Genomic DNA, 15,718 nt, shown 5'->3' with positions numbered 1-15,718 from the left:
GGAGGTTCACTCTCGTCAAAAACAGGTTTTATCACCTGAGAAATATTTCTAAAATGAGGAAATTGTTGTCTAAATTGGATCATTACGTGTTTTACTATTAGTTAGATTGAAAATGAAACAATTGCATGGATTTTACATTTCTGCTAGTTTTCCTTTTTTTTCTTAACCTTTGATTATAGTAAAAATTGATGTTGACCTTTGGTCAGAGAGTTGACATTAAGAATTAAAGGTTCAGATCCAGGTTGGACACTGTGTGATGGTGCATGGCTGTGCACTAGTTCACTCCAGGTAGCGTATTTTTACCGACATTGTAAACGCTAAATGTAATTCACTTTGGACCTTTCTAGAATGTACCATTGCCTCAAATAGACTCGCAAACCAAAACTGGACTGAAAAAGGCTGATTTCCACATAAAACTTCATAGACATCTTCCAGTGTGACTATTCCTACATTTTTAGCATCAGCTCATCATTTTGAGGCCTCTGGATACTGAGTTTAACACTGCTGTTCACACACCATATGCAATTAGCAGCTTCCAAATAAACCTGCCAATAGCAACGTTGTCATCCTCCTAGCAACAGTGTTTTCATTGTGATGCACCAGCCTCTGTGTGTCATTGTGTTTGGGCTCAGTTAGCACTCACTGCATACGATTTATCTTGTGTTCTTCTTCCCTGCTGCTCGCATGTGTCCAGACACTAATTACCTGCCTCAATTAAAAAGGCTTAATGAAGTCTGTCCAGTTCAGTTGTTTTTTTTGTGTGTTCCAAATGCTACTAGCTCATCTCCAAACTCCAGGAACTCATTAGCTTTGGATTCTTTAAATGCCATATATTTGCATTGAATATGTATAAGCAAAGAAACTACAGTCTACTATTTTCAGAGAAGGGAAATCCTAAATGTGGTGAGTTTTTAATGTGATATACAGTATGGGTCGTATGTGTCAGCTATGTAAAGGAGAGATGATTTGTGGAAAACATGCACATCACCCTGCCTTACCCAGAAAAGTGTTGTTTCCCATTTACACACACAGCATGGCCTTGCGTGTGTAATAGTGTTCATATCCAGAAGGCAGATAATAGGCTGTGTTTTGTGGCTGAAACGTGTTGTATGTTTAAATTGCTTTGTAGTGCATTGGTTTTTTTTTGGGTGGAAATTGTCAGGATTCCTTTAATACATGGCAATAAGTGATAGAAAAGCAGATATTCTTGTGTCTTGAATGTGAATCTTGAGTGAATTGGAACAGTTGTTTTTTTTTTTATTATCACAAAGCATTGAAGGCCTTTGCTATTCATCTTTTTATAGTTTAGCATTCCTATAGTAGATCATAGGTTCCATTCCTTACAGCTGTCCAATGTTATATAAGTTTTGAATTTTTCCATTTGTTTTATTTTTTATGTAGTTTTGGCTAGTTTGTATTAGTTTTTAGAGCAGATTTGCTATTTTTCATTAGTTTGTGTTAGGTTTTTTTTGTAAAGTAGGATATTGCAATAATACAACATGCATAGCTGTCATAAAAAATATTGCACTGCATGTAGTGTTGCCCGTAAGGGTCCAGAGAGCTGCCATAAACCAGTAGAGCCAATAACAATAGATCAGCCTAACAAGGTTATGAGTACAACACATTTACAAAGATGAAAACGAAGGATGTTATCGCAATAATTTAAGTTGGTTTCACAATCCATTTTCAGTTAGTTATCATTTTTATTTCAATAAAGGAAAATGTTTTTTAGAATTCTAACTATAATAACCCTGCACCTGGCAGAAGCCTTTGTCACTTTTATTTAGAAACACTTTGTGTGCAAAATAACAATATGTTACCTCATCTATAATGTATGGATTATGATATTCGGCTTACACTTGCACTAATTTAGGGTTGTGTACATTTGTAAACTTAGCTCGAACATTTTTTTAAATTTAAAATCGGATAAAAACGTCCAACCTTTTTGGAGAGAATGTCAAAACTATATGGATTTGCATTTCACAGCTCAGTTTGTTCTCCACATTCCCTTGGGCGTACTGTAAAAACCACAAAGCATTATTTATGAAGTGCAGGTTGGCAGGAAGGTTAGTCTCCTGGCCGTCGTTGTCAGCTGGATTGACTGGCAGCTGTTTGACTTTTTTCATTTATTATCCGAGGCTTGACCTTATCAGGGGCCATTTTTTAAATGTTAACCAAAATCAGAGATGTTTGAGTCTCCTGAAACTGTCAGACTTCTTCGTTTTCCATGGGGTGGATTTCATTGGGAAACTTTTTGACTCATTTTAGAAACAGCACTCGCCGCTGTCAACCTTCTGGAGTTTTGGAGGGTGTATGATGATACACAGCGTATGTTGTAGCGCTGGAATCATTTGAATATTATGACGGCAGTTTCTTCTAATACCATGGACATTTATGGAGAAGTCCTTGACTCTGACGTGTCATTTTTTTAAAGCAGAAAATGAATTAAACATTTGAAACCTCTTAGAATGCTACTCAAGAGCAGGAATAATTAGACAAAGTGACGTTGTACAAAGTGTGGTGGCAGTGAATGCTTCTTTTAATAATCACTTAATCCGTGAAAGCGAGTTTTAAATTAAAACAAGACAGAAGCATTGAGTTACTCTCAGAATTTACTTGCACCACGATAAAATGATATGAGACGATATTTTGGGAAGGCATACTGACATACTTACTCTAGGTATGCGACCTTTTCAACTAAAGTGAATATAAAAGGTAAACAAACTAAGACATTTTTTTACCTATTTAATGTTTAAAACCTCACAAATAGAAGGCAAAAACAGAGACTGACAATTCATTCCAGTCTGAAATGAAAACCAAATCATGTCATCTTGACATTCTTTAAACAAGTATTCCCATCATTTTAAAGAATATTATCATGTCTACATTTTCTGGCAGAAATTTAGACCTTTAGACATTGACTATGTCTCCTGTAGTTGAAAAGACACTCTTGCGTGGGTCAGATGTAGCAGGAATGGAAAGGGCTCGCGTCCCCCAGTTAACATCACAATATTTTATTGCACGACATATTGTCCGACTCTTAATTTGTACTGTTCACTTGTCCTACATTGTATGGAAGTATTTCACACAAAAAAAGTGCATAAGCCTCGCCTCCATCAGTCTGCCCAGGGCAGCTGTGGCTACAATAGTAGTTTACCACCACTAAGTGTGGAGTGAAAGAATGATCCCTTCATTCTGTAAAGCATCTTTGAGTGTCCAAAAAAGCGCTAAATAAAATTGATGCATTATTATTATTATTATTATTATTATTATTTTTATTATTATTATTATTATTATCAGACAAAGGACACATTGCAACTGCTGATGAGAAATATATCGTAGACTTGCTGTTAGTTTTTTTAATTGTTCGGACCATAGGTGCTGTTATCATGTTTGTCAGACAAGAATCATTACACAAACTCTTAACACGTGTATAGCTTACCCGTGTCCATAATATGGATCAATGCATTGAACTATGGGTGAACAATTAATTCCATTTGCAATATTCTCGCGATATCATAAAACTAAATTTTCTAATCGCAAAGGCTGTGATTTATTTTTTATTTTTTTGGACCGACAAGCTACTTCCTTATCAGCCCTGTTACCGGTATTTTTAAGGTTGTGTTAATCTTCAAGCCTCAGACAAGCATTGATACTGCCACGCTGCCTGTCAATCTTCCTTAAGAACCCACATGCGGAGCTGACTAATGGGAGGGGCTACTGTAGACAGCGCTCGCCTCTTCGCCTCACTTCATGAGTAGGCGTGTCTGTTGAAGCTATTAACACATTTATTATTGTTTTCAGCCAAAAAAAACCTGCATGTTACAGTAAAACACATGGCTTTTTAAGCAGCTATTGTGATTTTGAGTCAGTAAAGTGTGTGTGACACTGTTGAACCAGAGCACCAGAAGCAGATGAGTTGTGTGTGTGCGCTGTGTGGTTCTCCACGGCTTAGCCTTTAACCTAACAGATAGTCCTCCGTGGCAACCACGCTTCTGCCGTCTGTCGCGCCGCCTCCGTCTGCTCCAGTGGCGGCGAGTACTGGCAGGCAAACCTGCTGCTTCGTGGGCCGCTGGGTCGTCTCGGCGTAGCAGTCGAAGGCTGCGCTGCGTAGGTTTCCCCGCACATCAGCTGCTACCGTGCCTCGGCTGTGGGCAACGTTTAGTTCGAGTAGTGACTTGCGATCATATATTATCTTACAGCTAAAACGCTGAGTTAATACGGCAAAACAGGGATAAATCAACATAGTTAGCCTTGTTGTCACGAGCCAGTGCAGCTGCAGCCATCAGAGGAGCAGCTCACTAATTCTTCTTTAGCACAGTTTTTCATTAAGTTGTCTGATATTCTTCATTTGAATATTTGTATTGTTTAGATAGTTGGTTTAGTGTTTTGTTAATATTAAATGGTAAATGGGCTTGATTTTATATAGCGCTTTATCACCAGCGCTTTACATATCAGCTCATTCACCCAATCACCCTCACATTCACACACCAGTGGGACAGGACTGCCATGCAAGGCGCTAGTCGACCACTGGGAGCAACTTAGGGTTCAGTGTCTTGCCCAAGGACACTTCGACACATAGTCAGGTACTGGGATCGAACCCCCAACCTCTCGATCAGAAGACGACCCACTACCACCTGAGCCACGTATAAAGTTATTTATACGGTATTTTTTACTGTTTTATTTGTACATTTAAAGTGTTTTAGTTAGAACTATTTATTTAGTATTTTTCATTTATTTAATTATTTAAAAAATAAACAGATTGATGTTCATTATTTATTTTGTTTTTTTGTTGGTTTGTGTTTTTTCATAGGTGATGTACATTATGTTCCTCTAGCTTCCTCACATGCTCCATCATGTGCTAAAAGAGTGATTGTGAGGTTAGAATTTCAAAATGCTTTGTTTTATGTTCTTGGAATCCATTTCTGTGAATGAACAGGTAGTTCCTTGTGACAACCATTCCTCAGGCAAAAGACTTTCTCCATTGAATTATTGTTAAAAAAGTAGCCGTGTCTCATGGTCACATGACCTATGAGACAAGCATTTCCAGGGAAAGCTAGTGCTGTTGCATTCACAGACAAAGTGGTGAGTGACTCTCATCCTTATTCTCCCCGTCTATCCCTCCCCCTCTTTCTTCTCCTTTGTCTGTCTCCATCTCTGCTCGGATGTCCTCCTCCCAGGAAGCCTTTAAAGTCTAGCCCTGGATCCTGCTGTACGTTCTCCTGTTGCTTGGCAACAAAACGAGAGTGTTGAATGTTGTCGTTCTTTCTGCAGTGTAAAATGCCTGACACACTTGGCAAACACTAGAGCCATTTTCTTCATTATTCCACCATCATTTTATCTTTGAGGTTACGGCTCTCACCTCTAAACTAAGGAGCTGTACACCACGTTTGGAATCACTATGACCAATTCTTCCCTCAGCTAGTATTTGTTTTTCTCAGGGAGGTAGTTGGTGCAATAGTAATGTCCACATCGTGAGCATGACCCAAGATTTTCCCACGACATTGCCTCCCCAAAAACATACACTTTCTTCAACAATTTAGGCTTGTAAACTGGTGTAATTGGTTAATTGATTGTAAAGCCTGTATTGTATACTATATATTTTAATAGAATTTATTATCTTTATCTTTAACTTACAGTATGTGCATACAGACTCATCTGAGTTGCTATTTCTTCTGTGTCATAAAACCAATTTCAGTGTCTACTGTTCTCGCCAAGCAGCACATTAATCCTATTGAAATATTTTGAATTGAAATTCTGCAGCCAGACAAATCAGCTTTATGAAATGATCTGTCCAATGATAAGACTAATGGAGGATGATATCCACTTCTACTCTCCACATTATATATTCTCTATTAATAAATTATCTGGTGTTCACCATTTCAAACCTGTTACAGATGTAGTCGAGTAAAATATACAGCATAACAGTTTATAATTTTTTTAAACATTGTATTAACATTGATCAACCTGATATTGGATGGTATTAATGTTTTTAAACACATACAGATAGATCTGAAGTGATCAATGCATAAAATTACATGAGTTTGTCCCAGGTGACAAAATTATAGTTTTTAATAGTTGATGAAAATAGCAGTACATTTTGATATAGTTTTTATTTGCATGTATTTTTTTAATTTGTCACTTTCATTTTCACTTAAAAAATGTGGTCGACGAAAACTGCCGAAACCTTTTTTTTGTCCTTGAAATTAACCTTGTACAGGATAGGCTTAAAGTATAGAAATATTGTTTGTAATTATTCTTCGATTCCATACAAATTGGTCAAGCAAAAGTTTAGAAAGACACTTGCATGTGTACATTATTAAACCAATCAGCAATGACATAGGCTTAGTCAAGTGCACATATCAGTTCCCAATCAGTGTCATTGCATGTGCAAGAATGACATCAATAAATGTTAACAATTGCTCTCTATATGACAGGGCTGCTTATTGTGATGATGTTAAAACAGGGCTGTGCACCTTCAGCACAATGCATACAACCATTTGCGTCACAGAGGCTCAAAAGCCTAAATAGTCGGTGCAGCTGTGCAGTGACGTGGCACCCACTCCACTCCAACAGAAAATAATGTAAATTCTACTCCCTTGATGCAGGCACCTTGATTTCTCACTATTCTCAGAATACACAGCAAAATATTTGGAGGTGTTGGTTGCAGCTGTGATCATGACCAGCAGGTGACATTTGTTAATCCCTCCCATTGTTGCAAAATGCTAACTGTGACTTTTTCCTAATGCATCAGATACTGTCTCTTCATATGCACATTGCTTTTTCCAAAGCCTGCATATATTCATTCATCCCCTATTTCCCTTCTGAAGAAAGAGGGGCAGAAAATACAAACATACAGGGATTCAGGTCGCTAGCTTATTTTTATAGCTACATAAAAGGTATGTCCAGTGGGATCAAGTCTTAATCCAGCAATGGCTACATTTCTTCCAAAGAAAGTCTTTGATCATTCACACACAGACGTCCTCCCTCTAAAGTACCTGGTTCTAGGGCACCTGTTGGTTGTGTGATATGTGCCATCACATTTTGGTGGAAGCTTCATTCTGTGGGTCAGGCAACATCCACATCCTATTGCCAAAACCTTCTCTTGTCGATCCTGAGAAAGTATTTTACATGCAGCGATGACTACCCACGGTTAGTGATTGACAGGTTGTCTAATGCTTTGTCCTGTGATTCTATTCTTCTACTCTTCTTAAAGCATTAGAAAATGACGCTCTAAGTCTTTTTTCTCTTTTTGCATTTGAAAGTGCTTTCAGCCTGTGAGGTAAAGGTGTTTTACTCATTAAACATGTGCAGCACTTACCCTGAGCTAAAGCCCTTTCAAACAACAAGAGCGGTGTGTTGCTGTCTCCACATAAATTGTCAGATCACAGTGAAAACAAAAGATGAACATTAGCACTCTTTTAAGTGAGTTTTGTTTGAGCGCTTTAGTCCCTAGTTCTGTTCAAAGGCTTTTCTTGTCTTTTAAGTGTTATATTCTCACCCAGATCATTGTGTTCAAAGCAGTGTCATCAGGGAACTGTTATAGCTCGTGATTATCATATATTCTAGCGGCAAAAGCAGCAACTGTCAGAGACTTGCTACAGCTTGGGATTCTCAGGATCACATTTTGATAAAGGGTGAAGTCAAGAGAGAGAAGAAAGTGTCATTGCTGAAACTCCAGCAGTGACCAGATGAAACGTAGCTCACTGGGGAAAATGTCTGATATGAAAACTTTCCCTTGCCTTCACTATTCCTCCATAATTCACAGCAGGGTTTCACATGAATTATCCCAACCAAGAATAAAAATCTGGAAAAATAGAACCCTGGCCAAGGAGAGTTCATGGATTTAAAGCAGATCATTCAGCTCCTTTAAAAGCTATAAATGCAGCACTGTGCCAGATACCCACACTGTCCCAACATGGTAGCTACACATTTAATGCACAATAGTTTTATCATCAACATTCAAACCTTATTTATGGAATGACTAAAGGCTCAAACCTACTCAGGCGCTCACAATAGACTCAGCGCGGACTGTCCGCCTTCCTCAGAGCTTACATACTTGGGTGCACTTCCATGTAGTAGTTTCCATTAAAATCCTACATGTTCCATGATTCTTAGCGCTTCTCTGTAGTCCTTGTACTCCTGGGACGTGTTTTAAAGGTGTCGTAGCTTGTCTGCTAGTCTCTCCTCTAAGCTTGTGTTCATCTCTCCTCTGCTGTTTCACTAGGAAGGTGAAATGCAGGTTGGTGTTACATTTAATGCGGGTCGATACAATGCCGAGCAGTGTTTGGTGTGACACCAACTACATGGTGAAATCTACGCGGGAGTAAAATCTGAGCTTTCCATTTAATTGGTCCTGCAAACTCGGCGAGGAGTCTGAGCGGACTCCGCTTTGCTGGTGTCCGCCCGAGTATGTTTGAGCCTTTACACCGGATTTCCACTAGATGCATAACTACTCCGTAAAGTCTCTGGTGCGTAACTGCTCCGTGCTCCGCTGTCCGTCAGTCCCCACTGCCTCCCTTTCTGATGCGTAACTGCTGCGGCAAGGACTCTGTGCACTACTTCCTGTCCCACACAAACTTATCTTTGCTGAATTAATGTGCCGTTGCTCCGGCATCTGGGAAAAATTGAAGGTTTGCGTATCTGTTGCGGAGGGCTCCGGACAAACGGATGCAGCTGTGATGACCGCATACGCATGTGGTGAAAATTGACTCGACTAGAATGGAAGTGTATCAGCTCCGTTGCCGTTTTGCAACATTTACTTCATCCATTGGAAATTAGGGGTTAGATTTCCAACATATTGGATAATGAATAGTAAACAATCACAGGCTTACTGAGCCTCACAGTCACACCTCAAACTAGAGACAATGATACAACTAGAAAGCACTCTAATGCCGCAAATCCCCACCAAGCACCAAATATCCTTTTTACCAGATATTGGCAGTTACTGGATCACTGATCCTGATCATAGTGCAATGACCATTCACACTTTGAAAGCTTGGAAGATATTTCTAGTACGTGGCTGTGTTGTTTTGATCAAAATAGAAAATGAAATGGAACTTACGTCTAGAGCATGTAATGAGCAAAGTCATCGGTAGAAGGTTTTTTAAAACCAGCTCAAAGAGCTGAGCATAGGGATTTATTGATTTTTCAAATGGATCCAAAATCAGTATATTGATCCGGATCGAACCCCAAAATGTAATTATTTGTTCCTGACCCCATTTCATATATTTCAGCCAAATCCATTCATAAGTTTTTGAGTTAGACTGGTCAGTCACAGACAAATAAATACATACTTAAGTAAACTAAAAAGCACAGAGAGAGCACAGATATTTGCCACTCCATAGCACTCCATCATATTGTATTGCCATCTAACTCATTCACTGCCAGCCCTTTTCAGAGCAGCCAACCCCAGGCGTTTTAGAAGATTTTCACTGATTTTTTAAGACCCACAGAGTATTTTTGTACTATAACAATCTGAAATCTGAAACCAGATTCTGAAAGATCTCTGGTTTCATCAGAAATCATATTTTTGTTTCGAGCTTGTTTGGTTCTTCTGTAATCAACAGTTGAATAGAGTCAAGTTTCACACAAATTGCCAGTTTGTGACCAAAAACTGAGAAATACGTCTTTTTCTGAAAAACCTATTAGTGACTTTGAAGCAAATTTTTATTTATTTTTTTTTGCTTTGGTGACACCTCAACATTGATTTCCTTCAATAAAACTACAAAAACAATATTATTATTATTTTACTATCTGGGTCAGAGTTGAATGGATTTCTTACTGTATTTTGTCTCTCCCTCATCATTCTCCACACACGCAACTAATTCTTCCTCCCGGACATGCCAAGTGTCACCGTTTGCCCTGTTTTTTGATCATTTTCCCTCACTATTACGACAATCTCAATAGTCCACTTAGTTCCACACATGTTCTGGTTGACTGTGCGCCGCTGTGATCTGCTGGTGGAACTTCAGCATCACCTCCCGTAGCGTCATTTTCTGTTTCGTAAACTCTTTCCCTCTCTTTCTGAGCTCTGCCCATCACGGGTGATCTCTCATCCAAAGGTGCTCTGCTGCCACCTACATGGCACCAGTTGGTCACTACATCATGGTACAAGCTCGATATTCACAGGAGAGCTTCGCCACACTGTCTCATAGCAACCCCAGCCGAAAAACACAATTAGCATCTTTAGACGTCTTTGGCAGTCAACGATACGAAACCAAAAGACGTCTTTAGACAATGCAACAATAATGAGACATTGGGATTTTTCCGTTTTAAAAAACTCATCCAGATCTTAGATATTGATATGGATCATTCCCAAAATCTAATCACTTTTTCCTTGTGCCATTTTGGATATTTCCTAAAAGCATAATTGAAATCTGTCCATTAGTTTTTATATTAGACTGTTCAAAGTCGAACAAATAAATAAATGAATGAATGAAAAAATGAATCAAATCAGCAAATGCCGGCCGTAAGGCATTCATATGTTCTTCCAATGATAGTAATACATGGTGATGCCCCAATAGGAAGGATCCCATGCTCTACCTATGCTGTGTTCCATTCAGGACAACCTGGTGAGGATTTACTCACAAATGACGTTACTTCTCACCAATACATCTGTTTAGAAGTTGGTGCTAGTGCTGGAGAGAGAGGAATCCAGGGAGCGAGGGAGGGCTGTGTAGCATTAGTGCTCCAGGCAGAGCTGCTGCCTTGCTCATGACCACAGCGCTCTGAAGAGGAGCTGCTCAGCTACTCTCCATCACACCTATTGTATTGTCTTTGGTGAGTCAATCTGTTGTGTTTTATGGTGCTGCTGGTTGTTTTATTGGCTTTTGCTGTATCTGCTATACAGTGTGGCATATGCTGAGAGGTGTGAGATTTGCACATCTTGTTGCCAAGGTTTGTCCGATATACGACACAGGCTTTTGTTTGCTTTATATTGTAAGTTTCTCCAGCGTGGCTGTACTAAGCTGTCTCTGTGTAGATAGAAGAAGAATTACTGAATAGCAGCTCATCCAGTGGGTGCTTCCATTATAAAGCATAATACAGGACTTGTCTACTGTCTCTTTAAATGATTGACACTCAAAAACATGTTTTTCTCTTTTAAGCAGGTGTATTACTCTTGAATCTTATCAATTTCCAATCCAATGGTGGTCTTATGCATTAATTACATCAAATCTGTTGGTGTTTACATTACATTATTACCATCCCATGGCAGGTTGATAATTGGTAGGGTTGTCAAATTATTGATATTAAAAAAGTATCAATACTAAAATGTTGTATCCGGGTACAATACTTATATGCAAAAGTAGCAATATTACCATTCCCCCCTCTTTCTCTTCACACACACTGCAGCTATCTAATATTAAGATGTCTTGCACAGCACTACCTCAACATACTGTTCTAATTGTTGCCGTTTATTTTATTTTGTTTACTTTTTGCACTACCTCGGATTACCTGAAACTTGTTATCATATTCAAAGTTTCTTTTTGCTCAACTCTTTATTTTAACCTGTGGTTCTGTTAATTGTTTCATGTTGTAATAGAGGGTATTTTCGCATTTTTCTTGTTGATTAAAATATTTCTATAAAATTTTGAGGTAATTTTTTTTTATCCCAGTAGTATCAGAAATGGTATCGAGTACTGAATATATTTCCTGAGTATCGATATCGACTTGAAGATTTTAGTATTGTGACGACCCTAACAAATGGTAATTGAATTTAAACTCTTGTGCTTTATATTTTAGTCGACTAAAATCCTAATGTGATTTAGACTATTATTAAAATAGTCCTGATGAATAAGTTGCATTTTAGTCAAAAGACTATGAATAAAACTAAATCAAAATTTGCTGCCAAAATTAACACTGGTGGTTTCATTCTACTATACTTTAGTGAAATAATTCCTGTTTAATTCTATTGTACATTTATTTTATTCATCTTTGTTTTGTGTCAATCCTAAAGTCAAACAAAACTCCTAAATTACCACTAAATAAGGCCAGCACGTGCCCAAGGGAATACTGCATTAGTCAATCAGGACCCCAGGAATTTATGAAAAGGACCAGATCGATCCCAGACGAGCCCACCATGAGACCCACCCACCCTAGTAGGACCCCAGCCAACCTGACCCAGTAGCCAGGCCAGCCACCCATAAGGAAACCAAGCATGAAATCCTTATGGATTCAATCCTGAATTTTATAATAAAATAGTAGTCGTACGGGCTGACATTTATACATACATGTGGTGCATTTGTGTGGACCTTTATTTATAACGGTGTCAGTAGCAACATCGTATTAGCCTCAATTTTCTGATAGCTCAGGCAAGTGTAGGGTGTGTGTGAGCCGTGCTAGGGATGAGGATGAAGGATGAAGGATGGGGACGTGTGAGCTGATGAAGTAAATTACACAGCAACAGAGAATGAAGAGTCTTCATGGTGGTGCAGTGCTGCTAAGCATCCACTCTGCCTGTCAGGGTGACCCGTTTGTGTCACTGCCTATTTCTGCACAGAGCATAGTGCCCTATATGTTTATGTGGAAGGAGAACATGTATAATATATAGATGCTGACATCCTCTGACTGCCACTGTTTCATGCCTTTTTTAAATGGACTTAATGGAAAAAGGCAATAACAACAACAACAAGATCAATCAGAGAACACAAACCTCTGCCAAGTTTAGAGGTACTCAGTGGTACTGTATTTACAGTACCTTCCGGATCATATCCAAAATCAAACACATTCTTCCTTTTGATATTGTCTATCTATGCTCGCAAATTTCTTTTAAATTATTCAGAACGTTTTGAGATAAAAACATATAGATGTTATATACTTTGTAAGCTGTTTCATTATTAAATATGGTCACTAATGTTGGTCGAGGGACTTCAGCCGGTCCAGATTTTTTGAATGTGGGTGTTGGGTGATAGATCTACTCTATATTATTATTATTATTATTATTATTATTATTCATGAGTAAAATACTTTTCAGTTAATGTGGACTGAGGATCTGGCAAGACTTGCAAATGGAAAAGCAAGATTTGGACCCTCAATATGATTTTCCTCATAGTTCTATAGCTGAATATGAGCTATAAAAAAGGTCATCTCATTAAGGAAATTATAAGTAAACAAGTTCCAAATGCATTGATGTGCATTAAATAAAATATTGCATTTTTTCTACATGAAGGTCCACAGCGTAGATTCATCCCTCCATCCATTTTCTGACCCGCTTTGTCCTATTTCAGGGGTCTGCCTGTGCCTATCTCCGGCTCACATTGGGCGCTAAGTGGGGTGCACCCAGGACATTGCACCAGTCCATCACAGGGCAACACAGACAGACAGACCGACAACCACTCACACTCTCATTCACTTCTATGGCCAATCTAGAGACTCCAGTTAACCTAACAGTTATGTTTTTGGATTGTGGGAGGAAGCCAGAGGATCCGGAGTTAACCCATGCAGCACAGGGAGAACATGCAAACTCCATAGAGAAAGGACCCAAGTGTCCTCCCCAGGGCTTGAACCCAGGACCTTTTTGCTATGAGGCAGACTGCTAACCTTTAAGTCAATGTTAATTCATAGGCAGAATTTACTTGGTTGTCTGATCTGGATCTACCTTCTTAGATAAGGATCAATACTCACTGAACATTACCAACCCTGGTTTAGGAGATGGAGGCATATTATAAAATAGTAGAGCTAAAGAGAAAAACTAGCCTAGATTTTTCTTGTGGTTGGATCCTCACACTGCCACTCGTGCTAGAATCCAGAGACACTCCACAACAATAGCAATCCCATCAGACAAATGTTACTGTTACCCACGTCAAGGAAGATATGTTTTTGCTCTGGCCATTTTATTTATTTATTTTTCTATGAACAGTCTAACTCAAAAACTATGGTCAGTTTTTTATTAAATGTTCTGGAAATATAAAGATTGGGAGAAGAAAGAACTGATTAGATTCTTGGGATGATCCGGATCATTTTGGCTTCCCTCAGACAAAATGAAAGGTGAGAAAGAAAGAAGATGTGAAATCCAAGGTAAGAGGGGAACAGAGAGGAAAGGGAGAAACAATAGGGAGAGAATGAAAGCCATAGTTTGTTTAAATATATTTTTTTGATATGGGATTTGTTTTAAAGTCAAATTTTTAAGGCACAAAATACATTTTCAGTTGCACTTTTAAAAAGAAAAGGAACTATTATGCAGTTTTTCATAGTTTACTGGAGAGCCAGAATTTAAATGAATAGACATGAAAGATAAAAGAAAATAGTACAGAATTTTTTATTTTTGAAGGAATTTTTTTTTATATTTTTCAGTCATCATTTGTCTACAGTCTCATTTTGTAAAATAAATCATGAGAGAATCGTTATCGTGAACCCAGTATCGTGAATCGAGTCGTATCGGGAGTTGAGTGAATCGTTACATCCCTATTACTTACTGTTATAGTTATATATACAGCAACACAGCAGCCAGTGCTAAGGGGTGAAAACTGTCCTTTCCTTTACTGTTATCTCACTCAGTGTTATTTTTAAAGTAGGACAATGATCAACATGTGCTTTTTCCCTGGAGCTTTTCTTTATTCACAGCTTTCGAGGGGCTGGAGTATCATAAAAGTAGAGACACCATTAATAGAGTTTCATAATAATGGAGCACATTATATGTTATAAGACTATTATAAGGTCATAATAATGCAGAATATTGTCTCACTGTTTTTCCTAAATGATCCCTCTGTAATGTCCTCTGGAAGAATAGATGTCAAATTTAAAATGGAGTAAGGAAACAAACCTTTTAGTTTTGTTGACTTGTTTTTGCAGCTGCTTTATTGGCTTTAAAGGCCTGATTCTGTTACAATGAAAACTCTCCGTTTGTATAGCAGGTGCTGGCACATTAGCATGTTAATGCTAAACTTAGCTGTTGGTCAGTGTAGTTTCATTCATGGTCTGGTGTATGTTGCACTATATCAAACCACCTTTCTGTTCCAAACCTGCTTATCACGTGTTCACTATAGCTTATCATTCTGAGCAGAAATGCATTAGGACTAGATATCTGTCTGAAAATTCATCTTCTGATCGTAGTCATTTATTTTTTGATGAAAGATGTCCACTGTGACCTTCAGGAATATGTGACATAACGGAAACTGCAGGCAAACAAATCTTCTCCACACTATGTTATCAAATGTTGTAGTAATTGATTTCTCTGAGCCTTTATGAAATATCATTCATCCTTCATTCAGCCTGCCTTTTTCTAATCACACCAACACCCTCCACAAAATAAAGACATGGATCTCCAGTTATTGAATAATTTATATCTAAATTGAATTCTCATCAGCTTCTCAATCCAATGAAATCCACTTCCATTCCTGAATTGAAGATGTGCTCCATCATCACCACTCACTAGCTCTCCATATAGAGAACTGCAGGACTGTATTAAAATCAAACAAAAATGAACTGTCTCTCATGGTGCTTTTTAACCTCCACAATTCTCTGCTGCTTTTTAATGCCAACAAAGCCATTAAAAGACACCAGTTTTTGTGAACTGGTTTTATGTCCTGACTGACTGAGATGGATGGGAAACCACTGAGAATTCCAGGTGCCACAGTGGGGGACAGTCACTCCAGTGGTATCTGTAATTGTGTCCTTGGGCAAGGCACTTCACCCACTTTGCCTTGTATGATTGTAGTGTGTGAGTGAGTGTTGGTGGTGGTCGGAGGGGCTGATGGCGCACTATGGCAGCCTCGCT

General features: G+C 38.5%; 1 protein-coding gene across 12 annotated transcripts in view; it reads left to right on the top strand.

Moving 5' to 3' along the window:
- plekha5 (pleckstrin homology domain containing, family A member 5) overlaps positions 1-15,718 on the top strand; it is a 143,884-nt gene that overhangs the window by 60,278 nt on the left and 67,888 nt on the right. The window contains exon 1 of one of the 12 annotated variants that reach the window (XM_028448914.1): positions 10,677-10,782. The exons of the other annotated variants lie outside the window; for them this stretch is intronic. The gene's annotated coding sequence lies outside the window, so the exon portion shown is untranslated. Of the gene's footprint in view, positions 1-10,676; positions 10,783-15,718 lie in introns of those variants that run through there. 12 annotated transcript variants of the gene reach the window in all.

This window comes from Gouania willdenowi, chromosome 6 (assembly GCF_900634775.1).
Source record: "Gouania willdenowi chromosome 6, fGouWil2.1, whole genome shotgun sequence".
Classification (NCBI taxonomy): domain Eukaryota; kingdom Metazoa; phylum Chordata; class Actinopteri; order Blenniiformes; family Gobiesocidae; genus Gouania; species Gouania willdenowi.
This window is presented reverse-complemented; position numbering and strand designations above follow the sequence as displayed.